The sequence below is a fragment of the Protopterus annectens genome, chromosome 8.part0, assembly GCF_019279795.1.
Source record: "Protopterus annectens isolate FY-2018-M chromosome 8.part0, PAN1.0, whole genome shotgun sequence".
Classification (NCBI taxonomy): Eukaryota; Metazoa; Chordata; order Ceratodontiformes; family Protopteridae; genus Protopterus; species Protopterus annectens.
This window is the reverse complement of record NC_056741.1, coordinates 506,606,034-506,627,004: the sequence shown is the minus strand read 5'-3', so window position 1 is coordinate 506,627,004 and position 20,971 is coordinate 506,606,034.

Here is a 20,971-nt window from a genome sequence, read left to right as displayed (position 1 = left end):
TCACATTGGTAACACCTGTGCTCTGGCAAGATCACAGCTCACTATGTGGTACTGTGTGCATACTGCAGAGGCATACCGATGCATACTACACATGCAGCCATTGTGGAACACCTACACCATTGTATGCATAGCTGAATGCACATAACACACCAATAGGTCGTGTGGTGTCATGCCACTCTACGCTAACGGTTGTATCTACTGTACATGGGTGGTGTGTGTGTCGGGTGGTGCAACCTGTATACCGTGACCGGGGCACACAGGTGTGCATGTCATGCCTGGACACATGTGGGATATCAATACACCATATCATGCCTTTGACTAGCAACAGACTTACCTGCAACAGACCCTTGTGTTTGCGACACGCCAGACATACCTGTAAAGGGATGACACAAAGGTATACACATAATCCATTACTATCGCCACGGTCAGCACTGTGCATGTCACATCATGCATCTGTGAGTTAGCATGTGCTATGCACATGTCCGCTAACACAACGTAGCATACTGTAGTATGCATCTTGTGTGGCCATATACCTGGCATGTATTGCTATATAATGAGTTGTACTATGACACCCACCCCCACGTCACTTATCATACAAACATGCAACACTGACTTACCATGCAGCTCCAAGCTCATAGTTCGGGAGACACCCACCTCCACGATGGATGCATGGGTTTCTGCGTGTTGTTCCGTGGGTGTCCCCAGACTGGCCAGGAGCTCCTCCGTGGCTGTGAGTGGGGGCTGGGTTGGTAGCCCACCACCTGTCTCACATTGTTGTCTGGCGATTGCAGCGGCACGCTGTCTTGCATGCCGGATCATGTCTGTGCAGTGCCTGCGGATCTGCTGATAAGTGCGGTTGTATCCGCCCAGGCTGTTCACCCTCCTGCACATCTCCTCCCACATCTCCTGTCATTCCTGTGCCTGCTGTGGCACATGACTGAATAAGATGTCATGATTAGTATGGAGGTATGGGATGATCACCTCCTCCTCCTGTCGACTGAAAGCGGGAAGCCGGGAACGTGGCATTATCTGTAAGACATAATGATGGTGGCAGGTCACATTTACACTGCTGTGCTGGCATACTGTTGGAAATACATTGCTATGACAGGTACGACATCTGCACAGTAATCTGTGAAAGGCATCGTGGCAGTGCCACAGCCGATGTGTTGGCTTCACACCATTGAGCAGTGGGTGTCACATCATATCTGTGTGCCACCCCATCACACTGTACACGCACCATGTGGATGTTAGCCTGCTGTGGACATGTGTACCTGGCTGCACCTGTGTCCATATCACTTGGCATAGGTCCCCATGTGACGTCGGTGCTACTGTTCACCTGGACGCTGTGTATATGTCAGTACACATCACGTCTGTAGCCATTGTGAACATCAGCAGTGGCACTGTACACATACACATGGACACCTGCACATGCATGTGTTGTGCCATGTACATCCACACAGCACTGTACGGGTGTTGGACAACTTGCCACAGCTCACCTGTGTTGCACATGTGATAGACATAGGGCAATGTGTAACCATGACACATTAGCAGGAAAGGCCATGCATAGCATGTACACACACATTGTCCAGAGCATCACACAGCACCTGTAACACCACAGGGTGCATCACCGCCACATTACTGCTGTGTATGGTTGATAGTGAGAGTGCCTTTTGTCCATTGCACCATGTAGGACTGTGATAGCTCATGCAGCCTTGCTGGGCAGGTCTGCATGGTATGGCAGGGTATGCCACATACATGGCACTGGGTTGTGATCCACCTGGGGGTTGATGATATTGGCAGGGTGGCTGTCCATTCCATATGTCATTGCTATGTGTATATGGACATTCAACATGTCTATCACCATGGTGTGGACACTGGCCTCAAGCGAGGTATGCTGCACGCTGCTTGCTGAGGGTGTGTCTGGTGCATGCAGGTATCACACATCCATGCATACACTGTAACCCTGGCAGGTGCTATGTGCTGGGATATTGAGCAACACAGTGCTGTATGTGGACACACACCGCTATCCCGTGCACATGGATGGTTGCCTGCACTGATGTGGGTACCACATATGTGTACATCCAGTGCCTGCTGCCACCCCCATGTCTGCTGCTGCACTACACACCACCATCCCTCCCTCTGTGAATGTGGTGTTGGGCACAGCATAGGTATCCATGTATGGGGACAGGGATGTTCACATAGCAGGGTCACTGATGGTATCGTCGATCGGACCATACACGTATGACGCAACCCTCACACATACAACCCATTCATATTGTTGTTCACAACAGTGACACAGCTATATTGCTATGCCGGAGACATTCACAGCCATACATACACAGATGCATGCACATCCATCTGTGGCATGGCCTGGAATATTGGTGTGGTTCAGCACATAACATGTTTGACTGCAGCTGGCGCAGACCTACTGTGCACATGTCTACGAGGTAAGCCTGTTCTACAGTAGGCATCTGTGATGTGCTGTGCACATCTCATATCTGCACATTTGGTTGGTGTCCATCGGTCCACAGGCCAGTGGTGGGACACACAGGGATGTTGCTGAACATATATGCATGCAACCCTGTACAGCTGTAACACTAGCCTCTCAGATGCTCATGTGTCGTGGACGTGAACACCGTACACACATGTGGTTGTGGGGCCGTCCATACCCATCTCTTCCTTTGGGTTGCTATCCTCCCACCATCCTTGTATTGTATGTTCAGGCTATGCACCTATGTGGGGCTTGTGGGCATGCAATACGATACTATATGCCTTTGCACCCATCACAGACAATGTCACACAGGTACACCGGCAGCCGTACACGTCACAGCTTGTTGTCAGCACATCATATGTGGTACACACATAACACATCTCCTGTGGGACATGGTCAATTGTACAGGCATGTCCAGCGGTCACATGCCACAGCTACCCCTACATGATGGCTATGCAGGACATGTGTCTGTACAGCTACTGTCACATGTACACGAGCAATGCCCCCCTACCTACATCACATGGTACTACCTGTGGGGTATGTGCGTCTGCATCCATGCTATGGCCATAGATGACAATTGTACATCAATATGTGCAACATACCTCATTGGGGGTGTCATGTGCACATGTTCCACGTGTCAATGCATTGTTTGTGTCTGTTGGGCAGTCATTGTTGTGCATGGTTTACATGGCTGCCATAGCGTACTGTGTGTGATTTCAGGTACTTCATTGGGCTACCAGCATTGTACATTTCCACAGCACATTCCAGCCATCATGTAGCCATCTTAGATGAGAGTGGGAGGTGTTCCGCCATGTGCACATATGTCACACAGTACGAGGGTGACTGACACACATTGTCAGGACTGGGTTCTGACTGCTGTGGATGTGTGTAATGGTGTTGACAACCATGACTGCGCCAGATGGTGTCATCTGGATGTGTAACATTCACAACACACACCTACATTCACATAGCAGCACATCGTCCACGACAATGGACATTCCTGCATGAACACTGTGTGCGGTATGTCTGTATGACCACTGCATATATCAGTGGTAGCCACCAGCATGGCTGCCTACAACAGCGGTGTGTATCCTGTGCAAACATGGGTTACACCTGTCACAACACACCTGTGTCAGATGGCCCTGTAGTGGGTGACAGTGCAGTTCCATACATCATGTAACAGTATACATCGTGCACCAGTATGTTGCAGACATGTGAACGGCTGTGCTACTCGACATATGCACACATGACACATCACCTGGTACACCGTGTCTGCCTTGCCACCTGCTATTGTGACCAACCTGTGATGACATTGTACGGCCCACATGGACTGGGACATGTGATGGCTCAATGGTGAATTAACCCTCCGGGTGTATGTCTAGCCAGGTGTCCAGTAGCCAGTGGTCTGCACGCAGGGATACTGTACATTGGCCTACTGTATCACTGGGACTGTTGACTATGGTCATACTGTACTTATGCAGGCATGTGGTGTTTGTCCAGTCTGATAGTCGTGTTCAACCACACTACCGTGGCACACATGACCTGTGGACATCTGCCTAAGGTGTGCAGCCCACATGTACATCTTCACATGCTATGCTGCCTGTGCAGCAGTGTCCCATGTCTGTCTCTAGCAGGGCTGTCACAGGTAGGCACAGCATGCAGTGATGTGTGACAATGCTTACACCCTCCACTGTGCTGTACACAAGCACTGCACACACAGTATGGCACGCATGTCATTTATCTGCAGTGCCTGGGACCTGCCTCCATGCCCTACACGACACACCTGCCAGTCCAGATTGTACACAGATCATACCTCCCAGGCACATACCTGGACTGCAACACACTCGGGTGGGTGGTTCCCACACCACACAGTGTTTACACACATACTGTATATTCCCGAGACACATTGCATCATAGGTAATCCATGTTCAGATACCCATGTTCGTGACCTTCGCACATTGTGACACGCAACGGTGAATACACTGTACACCACAGGTTACATGCTGGCCGTGTTGGCATACTGTACATTGCACCTAGGACAGTTGCTACTGCTATGTATTGACAGCAACACGCACTTCCCTAGTATGGACTCCCATGTACCCACACATGCTTGGCCATGCAGTGCGCATAGCTGGGTGACACATGACACGACACATACCATACCTACACTACCCGCGGCATGCACAAAACCTCCATGTGTCTGTGTGCTATGCCTACACACATCCCCCCTCTGTTTGCTGAACATCCATGCTTCTCAGCCCTGCTAGCCACACCCTTCACTCACGACCATCGCTGCATCCATCGTACTTACGATCTACTGCCCGTACTACTGACATCCACTGACAGAGGTAGTTGATGGCATGGCACCCCGTACGTTTGACAGTCTACATGACTATGCCGACACATATCACAGTGCACTTCCGCTACATTTACGCACTGGTAGGGACCGTGCTATTCCACACAGAGACATGGTGGTACTGGCCTTTTCACAGACGCCACAGTGGTATTCATGTTCCATGCAGACGTGCTGTATGGGCACATGTGCAGGCTGTTGCACGGTAGTTATGTTCACATGTGTGTGGTGTGTCACTTGACAGTCATGGTGTGTCCTCATGGTGCATCACATACTCCACAGCTAGCTACCTACACATGACTGCCATACATTGCAGTGTGGGCCCTCACGCAGTGTGCTGGTATGTCTCTGCTGTTTGGCTACATCCACATTCAATGCAGCATACGACACTCATGCAGGCATTGCCAACACAGATGTTGCTGGCATCGTGCCTGCCAATGGGGTACCTACCAACAATACACACTCTCACTCACTACAGGGTTCCAATCCATGGCTGGACATTGTATTAACCCTGTGGACACATACATAGTACTGCCATGCACACGTTATGTCGAGAACACGGTCCCAATGTCACCTCCGATCTCCGTAGTTGTTGTATCCCGCCAACCTGGCTGTTACATGTCTCTGCAGCAGCACACTGCATTGACTGCTAGCCCATTCATGTATGTTGTGTACCCTGACCACCACACTACCACATCTATCACACTACACATGGGTGGTACTGCATTGCACGTATGGGGCTGCATTTGTACACCCATGACTGGGCCATTCAGTATGGCACTGGGCCACATCCTCACATACATGCTTCACACACTCATTGACGACCTCCATGCCTTTACTGGCACCCTTGTTGGGCTTCTGTGTGCCACAGCACACCACATCCACATGCTGGCCACCTGTCATACCATTGCATGGGTGGTTGGTGTGATACAGAGGGTATCAAATCAGACATTATCCGCTCTTTGCCCTTCAGCGCCATTCCACTTTATGGTATTGCCAATGTACACATCCAGCATCACATCGTACCCTATGTCTCAGGATGTTACGCCATGTGCCTCCTGTACAGGTCACACAGTGGTGCAGGCAAATCATGCTAACTACAACAAGTCAGGTACGTGTGACATTGCACAGTCATCCATCATGTGGCCCCTCATGCTCACTATTTGCTTACATACACTACATGCTGTCACAGAGTATTGTCCAGGCCTACATATACCACATCTACATACCTGGCAGCATTCTAGCTCATCCTACTCATATTGCTAACAACCATACAGGTGTCAGTGTGGCAGATATATCATGTAGATATCATTGCATCAGTTACATCACACATAGTGCATACACATCACCTTTGCATAGTGACAGTCATGCAGTGTGTATCACATGGATACTGTCCCTATACATGCATATCACATTGTACATGGTTGCTGTACACACATGCCCCACATGTTGCTGTGGTTGCCATATTCCACTATGGCGTGGGTACACATGTGCAGGGCCATGCATTTCTGGACCGTATGTCTAGCTGATACATTGGGTGCCCTTGTACCTGTGCCATACACACATGTACACGCGGACAGTGTTACAATAACACATATGTGGTGTACCTTACACAATGGATACAACATAACATGTCTCAGTATAGTCATGCCGTGATGTCTACCCGGCTCAGACAGTTTACATATGCAAATGACAGTCATGAAACACATCTGTACTCACCTGCATACCACTAACACAGGGTGTCATCTACTCTGCCATGGGCCATGTTCTCCGCATTACTGATGCATGTAGTACTCCTACATGGCGTTTGCAGTGGGCAGGGTGGGAGGAGCACTCCTGCATGTGTGCACACATGCCACATTGCTCAGCCTGGGCGTCTGTGTGACCTCCACAGACTGGACACACACCGTGCTGTGGGACATAGGTCCTGTGCACATCCCACAGGGACACACTGTGTCACTAGTCATGTGATAGCTCCCTTGCTGGTAGGGTGACACAGACCCATGGTACCACCACAGCGGAAGTACTGTACAGACATACAGTTGACATCCACCTCTGCCATTCAGTGGACACTACCATGGGGGGGGAGGGTGACACTACTGTGTACATTGCACATGTGTTTACACACGGCCCTGACGGACATCATTGTTGCACACATTGCACCTGCTACGGAACGTTTGGACATGGTTACTTGCTGTTCCCTCCAATTCGGGTACCTATTCTGTTACTACTCTGTCCCATATGTGCAGGCCATACATATCGTGTTTATGTACATAACAGTAGGCCATCCCTCCTTCATGCATGCTATGCCTGTGATACTGTCTATGATTTCTGAACATATCCATCATGACAGCTTTGCATTACACATAACTGACATAGTCACCCCTACTGCGAGGGATACGTGCACATTGTGCGCACATTCCGTATGACATCGACGGTATATGCCCATGCACATGTGTGCTGTGACACTATACATACATGTCCTATCCCCTGCTGTGGCACTTCATTGTTCGATATCCACTGACAGCATCAGCGTGGGTGGTGGCATTGTTCTGTGTTTGGAATCCCTATGGCGGACCTTGGGTTATCACGGCTATGTACATGTTGTCCCACTGCTGTGCACATGTTGTCCACAGTCGTTGGTATGCTCCGCGGCTTAGCATTACATAACCACCTTTCACCACTCTCTGCCTGATGTACAGGTATCTTTACTTACACACATCGTTCACATACAGTGCAGATTAGTCATATGTATCATGCGTTACACACCAGTACATCTCGTGGGTTCGACATACCTTTCCGACCTTTGCTTCTGTATTCGTCAATATTTACCTCTAACTCCTTGCTTTCGATTCACTTTGTGTTCGGTATGAACATACGGTTTGCATATCCAGGAGTCTTCCTTTATTCGTCGTCACCTGAGGCATGTGGGTTCATCACGCCAATAGCTGTTCCTCGGTGTGTAGTTATCGCATATCACTGGTGATCCTCCTCCATTAAATGCGTTACCCGAAACTAGGCCATGGTTCATTCCTCGTGTGGCCGTTGGTTATTTGCACTACCTTCGTGGGATGGTATGTATTGTATCATGTTTGTGTGACTGCATACGCTATGTGTGGTGTCAGGTACATTACGCTGTGGTGTTAGCCGTGGATTGTGTGTGTTGGGTATGGTATTCTGTTCGACATGTGGGTGTCCGTGTCCTGGCGGCGTCTGTTGATGGCGTTGTGCATTCAGATGTGTAACATAGCTGTTATATTCCTGTACACAACGGATGCAAGGATGCATCAGCTGCTGCTAATGTTTCCCACGCGGCTTGTTGCGGGTATGCCGCTATCATTGACTGCCTGTATGTTTTTGCTACGGTCTTGGCTGTTATCCCTTTGATATGTGCGATGGGGTATATCTGCGGATGTGGGTGACGGGTACGGGATGTGGGTCTTGCATTTATACATACAAGATATGCTTGTGTGTGTGCTCCATCCCTGCTTGGGGAGCTGCAGGTTACCTGTCTGTTGTTCTGGGAATGTTTGTTTTGTTGATGTCGTGGTGTCGGTATCGCCTGCATGTGTGCTTCCTGCACGTATTCCTCCTTCACATCGGTTATATATCTGCGGATGTTCGTCCGTGCCTACTATCCATTGACATTTTGTCACTGATAGTTACGGTGATTGTGGTCCTGTACTTGGGACGGCCAGTATGCTACCGGTAGCCTCCTATTAGTGTGGCGCTTGCTTACTTAACGGTCGTGGAACACACAGCGGTATTTACAGGACCGTAAGTGTCCACGATCGGTGCCGGGATAGCACATTCGTATTTTCGCCGTACATGCCTGATGCTGTGTAACGTTGCCGACGTATCGTGTTGAGTCTACCATATGGCCGCCATACATACGGTCATGGTTTGTACATGCGTCCTTTGCATCTCCTGTTGGCTATGGCCCTGTGGTACATTCTGGGACATTTCGACTTTGCATCGTTTTTACGCCGCCACGCCTAGCCACTGAGGAGATGTCAGTACTACTTTGTGGGTACTGCTGTACATACGCCTATGGTTCCTGTACTGTATGCCTACGCATGTTATTACACTCCGCCTGTGACATGTCACCTACATACACATTTTACAGTGGCACACACATTACACACACAGCGGAACACACAACAACCTCACCTCACACATACACATATTGCCGCCATAGCTCTCAACCTTCCATTTCCAAAATGAGGAACACACACATTCATAATGTGGAACAAATGGGCAAACTGTAAAACACATACTAATGGCTTACTAACAACTTCAGCTAAGAAGGTCATAGGATGGTTAAAATATGCTGATTTACTTACAAAGAAGAACCTTTAATGAATTACTCTGATTAATTTCTATTTACCAGGATTTCATTTAAATACATTCCTAACAATGAATGTGTGACAGACTCTTTCAATGTGGAAATTTGAGTAACTGCGAGGAACATGAACTGTTTTAGACCCCAAATGAGGTACGTTCCTCATAATGACATACACTTGACAGGTATGATTGCCGCTTTCGCACCGACGGTTGCACACAGTACCTACGTTGGCCGCATCGCCGGCGGCGGTGTGTACCTCCGCACTCATATCCTATGGATATGACACACACATATCCCGTTACTGTACCATGGCCTGGCGATCATCCCGACCCGCGGATATGTATTGATGCAGGTTGACATTTCCATGGCTGGCGTTCCCTGCTCTGCCCACACTCCCGGATGATCGGGTTGTCGTTCACTATGTTTACTATGTGGAGATTTCGTGTCTTACTTATCTGTAAACTTGCATCCCTGGGTTCCATATTAACCTGTTGTACTTTATATATGTGTATGTGTACATATATTTCTACGTGTGTACTGATATCTATTTCCATATCTGTGTATGCACATAAGTACATATGTAGTCGACTTGCGGCGACAGTGGCAGCATACGGCTACGCCGTCTGCTGTAGAACTGGCGTGCGGTTGAGGTGTTGGCGTTCCATGCTCTGCTGGCTATTGGGTGTGCAGTGTTTGGGTGGTGCCTTTGTTGGAGTCACACATAGGTCCGCCCATACGGTACACATTACGGGCGGACATGTTTGTGTGGCATCCATTTCACTGTGTGTGCAGGTAAGGAGGTGTCAGTCCATGGGGCCTATGCTGTCAAAGTATGTGCTATGTGTTCCCTCTTTGCCAGGGCGTAGGCATATTGGGTACGCCTCCGTCTACCTACTGGGGCTGGCACAGTGTGTTCATGGCACTGAACGCCCTGTGCCTGTGCTTGCCTTGGCAGTTGTGGTGGGCTTGGTGGCCCTAGACCATTATGTCCCTGCAGCAGCTGTTTCCGCAGAATCATATTGTGTAGCATACAACATACTATGGATATGTGGGCACATGTGCCTGGATAGTACTGCAAGGCTCCACCGGATGTATCCAAGCACCGGAACCGTGATTTCAACATCCCAAACACACGTTCTATGATTATTCTGGTTTGTGCGTGTGCCTCATTATGGCATTCTTGCATGTGTGTGTGTGCATTTCTGATGGGTGTCATCATTCACGGCTTCAGTGCATAGCCAGCATCCCCCACAAGGTGACCTTGTGTGATGTCCCCCCTGGCGAATACCTGATACAGCTGTGAGGCATGCCAGATATGGGAGTTGTGGTAGCTTCCAGGGCTGCCAGCACACACATCCATGATAATGCCCTGCGCATTGCACACGACCTGGCAATTGATGGAGGGTATCGCTTGGGGTTTATGTAGCGTCTACCCTGCTCCCCGGTGACTTGATTTCTATGTGCGTACAGTCTATCGCACCCAGTACCTCCGAGTATTGTGCCACACGGTGGAAGTGGCGCATATTGCTAGCCAACTCCTCCTGAGATCTGGGGAAGTTTATATACTCATGGGCATGTCGTAACATGGCATCCAGGAACTGGTGTAGTACCCTGGATGCTGATGCCTGTGAGATATCCATTATATCCCTGGTTGGCCTTTGAAAGGTACCTGTAGCCAGTATTCGCAAGCTCACACATACCTTTGTGTCCACTGGGATGGGCTCCCCTCTGTTGTCTCTTGTTCTCAGGCGTGGCTGGCACAGCTCCACTATTTGCTGTAACGTGTCCCTGTCCACCCTGTAGCGCTCTACTATCTCCAGGTCTTGCAGCCCCTGGTAGGTCACCCTTGGTCTGAACACTCTCCTTCTCCTATGAGGCCTACGGTAGTTGTCGGCACCCTCCTCCGCAACTCCGTCTGTCTCTGACACATACCTATGCATCACGGCCATGGCGGCACCCAACATATACATATTAAAGTTCCCGTGTGTTTACACCCTACAGTGCGGCGTTTGGGAAATCGCGCTGTGTGTTGTGTGCATTCCACTTTATACTGTTGTGCTGTATACCCGGTGATGTCATTGGGTGTGTCTGTGCAGCCGTATCTGTGGATTATCTTCGGTGTTTTACCGTTGCAACTGCAACGGTATTGCCTTTAGTGTTACATTACAGTTGCCTGCATTGGCTTAGCTTTGCATCTTACATTACTGTTTCTGCACGTTGCACCTACTATTGCCTGCAGTGCATCCTGCAGGCACATGGCATATGATGCATTTTGTCTGCCGCCGCCATTATGCTACCTCTGTACTTGGCTGTGCTATTTCGGTTCTTTGCTCTTTGCATTTCTACTACATCCCCTACTATCTTTGCATTCTATGCCTTCCCTTTCCCGTTTTGCAGGAGTCTGCATGCAGAGTTGTCAGCTGCCACCGTTTGCCCTTCCTGGATTGATTGGTGTTGATTGCTCATTATGGCTCCGATTACACTGCTTCCGCATTTCCTCATATTCTCTGCATTACCTTCCTATATCCATGGTTGTTGACGGGGAGGCCGTCACATGACTGGGTTGGGGAACGTAGTCATCCTCGTGCACATGCATCTATGTGGGAATTATGTACTCTCAGCGCATCTATTTCCTCACACGCCGATCCTGCTGCTGTGATGTGCATTGTACAGCCCATGTTTGCTGGCCTCCAATGTGCTTCCTCCTACAGTGGCACACCCCTCTGCGATTGACATGTATCCCGTGTAGCCCACTCCTCGGTGTACTACCGCTGCGCCGTTTGCTCCATCCTTACACCGGCGCCGGTTTTGCGATTCACTATTATCTGCCTCATTTGCATGGCATTGACTGCTAATACATGGTTACGGCTGAACACCGCCACTCCTTGACAACCCTTGCGCTGGGGTTGAGGCTTTCCATACATACTATGGTGTGTGGTGGCTGTGCATCTAATGTGTATTATACTGCTCTTTTAGGACATTGTCATATTATTTAATTGTTTTGCACCTTCTGTGCACATATCCGGGGTTCTGCTGTGGTTTCTCGTACATAACAATTATGTCATTTTTTTCATTTTGTGCATGATTTCTTTGGTCTTTCTCGGTCCCTTTGCCCATTGGCATATTGCACCTGTATGATACCTGAGGTAGACAGCCTTCCATTACACCTTGGTCATGTATGGGTAAATGTAAACCGTTTTTGGTTTACATTGCCGTTATACGCTACGCCTGCACAACTTCGTGGATCGCTATTTGCCTTCATTTGCATGGTGCAATACCGCACACAGTGTGATTAGCATACCTATGCCGGGGGCGGCGCAGGTCTGGCGCACGCCGGTAGTGCACGTGGGATTGATTCATACCTGAATCGCTCGGTGGCCATATTTGGCTTTATAACGCCGACGCTATGCGGGCGCCTGGCGCAAGGTTCATGAATCCCGGGGAGGATGTATGTAAGAGCAAAAATACAAAATCTGCTTTTAAAGAATGGACATTTTTCCCTTACAGACTTAAAAACAGGATGTATGCAAGAGCAAAAAATGCAAAATCTGCTTTTAAAGAATGGACAATGACACTGTGACAATGTGTTTCCTCAAAAATATGTTTTTCTGCATGGAAAACAAGATATGGCACAAGAACAGATGTTCTTATACAAAGATCTAAATAAAATACAGGATGTTCACACTGTCAGAACAATGTGTTTCTTCAAAAATATGTTTTTCTACATGGACAACAGGACATGCTTATCAGCATTGGCACAAGAACATATGTTCTTATACACAGATCCAAATAGAATACAAAACAATGTGTTTCCTCAAAAATATGTTTTTTTGCATGAACAACAGGACACTGTTACAGGATATTCACACTGTCAGAAAAGCTGGTCTCTTACAAGACATTGTTAAACAAGGAAGCTTAGTATTGTTTCTACAAGATAAGCAATTCTCCAAAATAGAATACCAAGAGGACTAAAACTGTATATAAAGAGCTGTATAAATCCAGTTATGTTAGAGGTATGGTAGGGACTCATTTGTCCTAAGGTAAATGTTATATCTCTCACATCATCTGTACTATATGAGAAGTAAAGTTGGAACAGTACTTTTAAGCTGCAACGTTGTTCCGTTTGGTTTATTATAAAAAGTTATTTGTTACTGCTCTCTAAAGTTGATGCTTCAAAGTATATTCTCTCATCAGTGTATATTCTGCAAGTTTCTGTATGCAACAGACTGTGAATGCAAATATAACCAGACTTTGAATTTTAGCAGAATCCAGCCAGCAAGACTGAGTGTCTTAAGAACACTTCAAATCCATCACACCAAGCAGTAAGCAGCTCCATGTAATTTTTTCATATCCAGTCAGGGATGCAATGGCAGTAACTCATCACTATCACCATGTACTGGCTGCAATCCTCACACTATGCTCCTGCTGTTCACAGATGTGTGTTCAGTGAGTAACACAGGAAACAAATGGTTCCACACACTGACCAGTCACTGGATGGCCCTACAGATGGGGGTCAGTGTGTGTGGAGCACTGTCTTGTCAGTTTTAAAACATGCAGAATAGCCATTACCACACACACCTTGTTAAATAGGCAGTTCTCTCAATGAAGCATAGCTACACTTACATGCTGTAAAACCAAACAACAGATCCAGGTACCGCTCACAATAACTGTCATGGGCAAACACCAACATGATGTTCCTAGATTTTGTACTGCGTTCTTCATGCGAATGGCTATGGGAACATCATCACAGCTGTTCCACATGCAATCAGCTAGAGGAGGACTGCAATAGATGCAGAGGCCATCACCCAAACATGACAATCACTTACAATAAACAAGCTGCTGCTGAGCAGTTGTACACCTCCACATCCACCAGAGAGTGTGTGGCAGGGACAGACAGAGGCAAAGTACATCACAGAAGGGCTTGGAGACTAAAACCTAAGCAACGTCTGTCACACACCTACAAGTACAGGGGTTCAAACCCATGACTGAGTAGTCACTACTATTACAAGTGCATGCAGTTACTCATTGTGCCACAAAGCTGACATAATGGTGTGCCGTAAAAACATGTATGTGTGTTGGTGTGTGACATCTGCAACAGAGATGTAGTAGACAGATATTAGGTGTAGCACATATGGCTGTCCACATGAATGGATGTTATTTTCCACACTCTCTAATGGACTCATGCTGACACTCTTTGCCAGGCCCACATATACACTCCCAAACCACTTAGTTTGCCACACTGCAGTAATGCACAGGTACTACATGCACCACAGGGGATATCTGGAGGTTCTATGGGCTAGAGCATGTGAACGTGTTTGACATCTGTTGGTATGCCAATGGGAGTAATACTGGGAGTGACTGTGGTTGGGAGCATCATACCCCCACGCAGACACAAGATGCCAGTACTGACATGCATGTGTGTATTGCTTCATGGGTGTGTAGTGGTTGGCTGTGCAATATGGCTGTACATGGCTGGGTGAGGGGTAATCCCTGGCATCATGCCACCCGACAATGGTGTGCAGTGTGGTACAGGGGTGTAGTGTCTGCAATTTCCCACACAGATGGGTATTGTATGAACTGTCTTGACATCCTGGTTACCATTTTGTATGGCCATAGCTTTGCAATGCATGCCATATCTGTGTTTTATAGTCCTTGACATGGACATTGCCTGGGATGTGCATGTCCCACAATAATGTACAGTGACATGTACAGGTGTACCTGGTTTGGTTGGCACATGTTGTGTACACAGACCAGTATCCTCCGATATGCCAGTAGTGGCCTGGTATGGCAGAACCTGCTTATAATCAGCAGGTTGACCCTGCACCTGCATTGATAGCATGATACAGGTGTTCCCTGGTGTCAGTGGCATTGGTCCATACAGGGCACATGTGTAAGGCATTGTACGGCCTCTATGGTTCACATTTGATGGCACCACATATGTTGCAGGCATCCAGTGGGGAACACAGTGAAGGCACAGTGTCTGCAATTATGTGCCTATTGTACTGCTATACAGGGTGCCATGCCCTCTGCAGCCCACTGCAATCATACCATGCCTGCTATCTTTCATCAATGTGCAGGATACTAGCAACATAGCGGGATATTCTAGGCAAGTGTGTTTGTGTATGACACATGGGTTCAGGACGTATTCCAATTAATAGTAGGGTTGCATACTTTGTTTACCAAGCATTTTGCCAGATGTAAGGGTATGGCTTGCCAACACAGTCCCTTGGCTGACTGACATCTGTACTCCTCATGAGGTGGATATTGTAACATATAAGAAGGACACCATATAGGAAAACTACAAAATCCACTCCCTCACCTGTCCAGTGGTTAGACACTCACAGCCACCTCCACTCAGGCTCTGACAGTCAGTCTCACACACACACACTTGCCATGCCCTGGAATAAGACCCCTACTTAACTAGTGTATCACACTACAGCATTACGCAGTTACAGAACATGCTACGGAGATTACTGGGTTACAGCAGTCCCAGAGGTGTATGACTAGGAGGGTGACATCAGCAGGATTGCCAAAGGTGGTCATGTGAATTTTAGAGAGTGTGCATTCTCTAAAAAGCATTGTTTCTGTTTCAGGCAGACAGAGACACACACTTGGTCTGTCTTGGAATAGAACCCCTATCAAACTAGTCTTTTACACTACAGGAAAATGCATTTACAGCTCGCGCTACGGATAATACAGGATTACAGTGGTCCTAGAGGTGTATTCCTAGGTGGGTGACATCAGCAGGATTGCCAAAGGTGGTCATGTGAGTCATAAAGAGTGTGCATACTCTACAAAGCATTGCTCCTGTCTCAGGCAGACAGAGACACACACACAGTTGGTCTTCCTTGAAATAGAGCCCATATTGAACTAGTTTATTACACTATAGCAAAACGCAGTTACAGAATGCACTACAGAGAACACTGGATTGCAGCAGTTCCAGAGGTGTATACGTAGGTGGGTGACATCAGCAGGTTTGCCAAAGAAGGGCATTCCATGTGTACCATGGGTTGTACATGTCTGTTACCTGCTTGTACCCACTGCTTACTGTCACGAAAACACAATTACACCTGCTTAAAAGCATCATATGCAGTTCTAATTGACAGTATCAACAAGGCTTGCAGATCTCGAACTCTGGACCATGCACATTGAGGTCAGTTGATGTACCACTAAGCCATCTGGGTTGTGCACATGTTGCATGGAGTCTATAATGCACATCCTACTACAGGTGTTCAACAGTACTAAAAACAAATGGGACAGTCCCTTTGTGTACATATGTACAGTACCATTGAATGTACTGTACTCTGTGAAACAACAAAGACAAGTCTACATCTGTACAACTGTCATACCTACATATATATATATATATATATATATATATACATAATCTGTACAACTGTCATACCTATATATATATATATATATATATATATATATATATACATTATATACATATATATATATATATATATATATATATATATATATATATATATATATATACAGACATATATATATATATATATATATATATATATATATATATATATATATATATATATATATATATATATATATACACATACACACACATCAGTACACCCTTTGTGACACAGAAAGGTTCCAGAGGAACTGATGTGTCCACAAAACAGAGGCATCTCTTGTGTTATAACATTTAAATCACCAGAGAAGGGATGGTAGTTGTGTATGCAGAGTTTGTGGTGGGGAATGATGGCTAATGTAATGTACCCCAGGGATTGTGGAGTTAGGGTGAGGGAATGATGGGTATGGACCTACACCCCAGCGACCACTTCTGTGTCACTGCTCGACAGTGGCACAGGGAAATAACATACCCAACTGTAGTCGTGCTTGACTGTGTATTCTTTTCATTCCTATCTATGTAATACTTTGTAGACACCGGTCACCACAGATGGCTACCATTGTGTGCTAAAAGACATTACACATGTGTAAGCCTGGCTACAGGATAGTCACACACACATACATGCACACACTTGCCAGTATTGTGCATACATGCCTTGCCTATGTAAAGGTAACTAGTACAGTGGTATGCAGTTGGGGTATGTGCCACAGAACACATGCAATTACACTTACTGATTCCACGTCTGAGCTTGGTGACATCACAGGACTGATTACTTGCAGTGGGTAGGGGGGAAGAGAGAGGTATAGCAGTTGACAAGGATAAAGGCCAGTGCAAAAGGAGGTATCTCTTTGGAATGCAGCAAAACCCACTGCCATGACAAGGATGCAGACACAAATACACACACAACCACACTCAGCCTATCCTGACACACACACCCAGGCATTTGCTGAAACACACACAAACCCACGCAGCCATTTGCTGGCACACACACAAATGCACGCACGCAGTTGCCAGTGTTGGGAATCAGAACTCCTGCCTATCTATGGATCACTATTACAGTACTACGCAGTTATGAGATGTGCCACAGAGATTACACATCCCAAGGCAGTCAGACTGCCCTTCTACAATTGACAACAACAGGGAGACTGACAGTCATGAAGTACATAGCTGTAGACCTGTGTGTTTAAAGTAGGTGTCCATTACAACCTGTATGCACAAACAAGACACACCATCCGCAGGCAGGCCTGAGAGGTATAGTTGTAGCACAACAGGAACCTGAACTGGAGTATGGCCGTCTGCGGAATGGACAACTACTATCACTATACAGGGTTACAGTGGGCATACCCATACACTTAGTAGCACAGGGCCATTTGGGATGCACTATGACTACAACTACACAAGGTTATACTGGGCATGCTCATACACTTAGTAACAAAGGGCTTGTTTAATGCACTGATTCTAACCACTGAAGGCCACAGTGTGCATGCTCAAACGCTTACATATACAGAACATGTTGTAATGGACTCCTATTGTAAACACACAGGTTTGCAGTTAGGTACATCCTACCTGTCAGTATATATGCACATCATACTGGTTTACTACCTGATAACTGTATGTGGCCTGTAAATGATATATCTTTGTCTGTGCTGTGTGATACACATGCATACATGTACATGACATACTGACATATATATGTTACATATACACAGTCATGCATGTGTGGACGTGACAGACAATAGATTACCTGGGTCACACAGGCGGATGCTACCTGCAGCATGTGTCACACACCTTGCTGCCCTGAAAGGCATACATTGATAGCAGGTTGTGGACAGTGGCATTATATGTGGAACAGTGGCATGTGCAAGCATAATGTGTGAGCCACCTTGTGTAATGGTACTGAGGTACAGGTGACAAGATGACCTCTCCCAGATGTGGTAGTAGTTGTCATTATTATTATTAGCAGGACTGCTACCCTAAGTATACCTCACATTGGTCATATACACAAGTTCTGCCACTGTCCGTCACCTTACATGGGGCACTTGCTACCAAGCACATTAATGCCACACACAGTGATGTCATGGTATGGGTGGCAACTGCTAGACCAAAATAATGAGCCAATGTCCTGCTGTTATTATGAGTTCGTCCAGTGTCTGTCATTCTGGGCTGTCATGACCAAACAACTAGCCTTCAACACAGAGCAAATGCATCCATGTTACACATGTGTGTGGATAATACCTAGGTCACAGTTACCCATATAGCTGCATTCCAACTCAAATGTCCTACACCCAGAAGTAACACCCTGACACTTACATGACAATTGCATTGGATGCCTATGCTAACCTGTGCTAGATGTATGGCTTTGGTAATCCATTATCTCAACGTAGAACCTACAATGGGGAATACCGACATCTGTGCATTGAGGAACACCTGACTGAAGGCTCTGTAGTGGACAATTGCACTACCACCATATAACTCAGATCCAGACATGTGGGCCGTGACAGTGGTATACCAGGTGGTGGTGTATACATATTCATAAAGGCTACTCACATGTAAGGACCACTACTCTGACATAACACATCACAGATGAGTCAGGTATAAGTGATAGTGGCAAATGCTGCATTCTAGGTTGTATCCTCATATATATCCACCACCTTGTTCCCAGACTACCAACACACATCCATATGTGGTATTACATAGTATGGTAGACCACCACATAACCACTGATTGTGGACTGTATCAAGGCCTACATCAACTGTGCAATGTACCCATGTACAGACACAGCTGCATAATGTGTTATGCAATGCAATAATACCATTGTTTTAACCTGCTCAGTTGTACACATATCAGGGTCCCTCGGATGTTGTCAGCATTAACTCGGTCAACTGTTGCTGTACACCAGTAACCAACACCCTCATGGTTGGATATGACCTAACCGTACCTGCCCTGGATATGTACATCCCACACTCATACAACATATATTACATTACCATAGCTTTTGTTTACCTTTCTACATACAGGTGGCTACAGTCATTACACACATACACATGGCAGATAGCATGCTAACAGTACATAAGGTTTGATATCTATGTTGACAGAGGTAATATCCCATCTCTACTGGTCACCCATGACACCTATCATATCATACAACACCTCATGTGGCATGTATGTCTTTAGACATGTCCACCTAATGCAATGCCTACAAACATACCCAAATAACAGGACCGTAGGACCTACACAAGGCCTGTATTGACAGACGCAGGGAAATCCAGCTCTACACTGTATGTTACTGAGTAGTCACAGGTGATATGTTCATGACATGTACAGCCATGTATGGTCACAGCTCCTACATATACACCACGTCAACAATTGCAAGCTATGCATGCTGTGTGCTGTCTGGACATTAGCCTTAGTACCACAATTGCCAGTACATGCTGGGGTAAGATGTTTGCAAGCCACAGACCTCGCACATGCTTGAATGAGTGTACTGCCTAGCTCTAACAGAGCACATTGCTGGCACTATTCCAGTACACATGAGGTGTGTGTGGCAAAAATGATGTTCTCACTGTTGACCATTACCCTGCCCTGTCCTCACCATGGCACTGTCAAGTAACAGTTTGTAGCAGTATGACATGGAATAATGCTGTCTGTGTCATGCTGATATGTGCTGTTGTCATATATGTACACTTGGCTACTCAGTGAAAGTGGTGGTGTCCTACCAGTACATGAATACAACATCCATTATGGTGTAATGCTCGGCTATGTTTCACACATGGTGTGGGGAAGGTTTGGAATGTATCCTCTTGACCTGCTAGTGCACGTACTAATGTAGACTGCATATGTGTACATGTATTGCTGTTTGTGTAGATTCCATGCGTGTGCAGTGTCTGATGTCTGAAGGTGACTGTTGTCTTAGTACATCATGCTGTTGCAATACAGCCTCAACATTGCCAACTGTATATGGTGATATGCTCTAAGTACAGTAAGCCGTACATGAGGTATGGACAGATGTTTGGACATGACTACTAAGTGGTGGGGCTTCTTTGCAGATGAATGATTACTGAGGACAGCTCACTGGTGTGTTACAACCAGTCCTACAATAACCTGTATACCTGCTAAGGTCAGGTTTTGTTAATTGAAGTGGAAGACAGACAATGTAGAATGCTGTAGCGGTGACACCGAAGGCAAACCCCATGACACCTGTAACAGTAATACCTCCCCTGTGCAAATATTGTGCATATATCAGCACAGTTGTCATAGGAAAGAGTCAGTAAGCATTGTACCAGATGTGATAGTGCTGTACTGCTGTAGTACCTATCATGAGATAGCCATGTGTTTGATTCACAGCACTGGCACATGTGGGTGTGTTTCCATATATGTTACGTATGGTTGGGAATACATCCC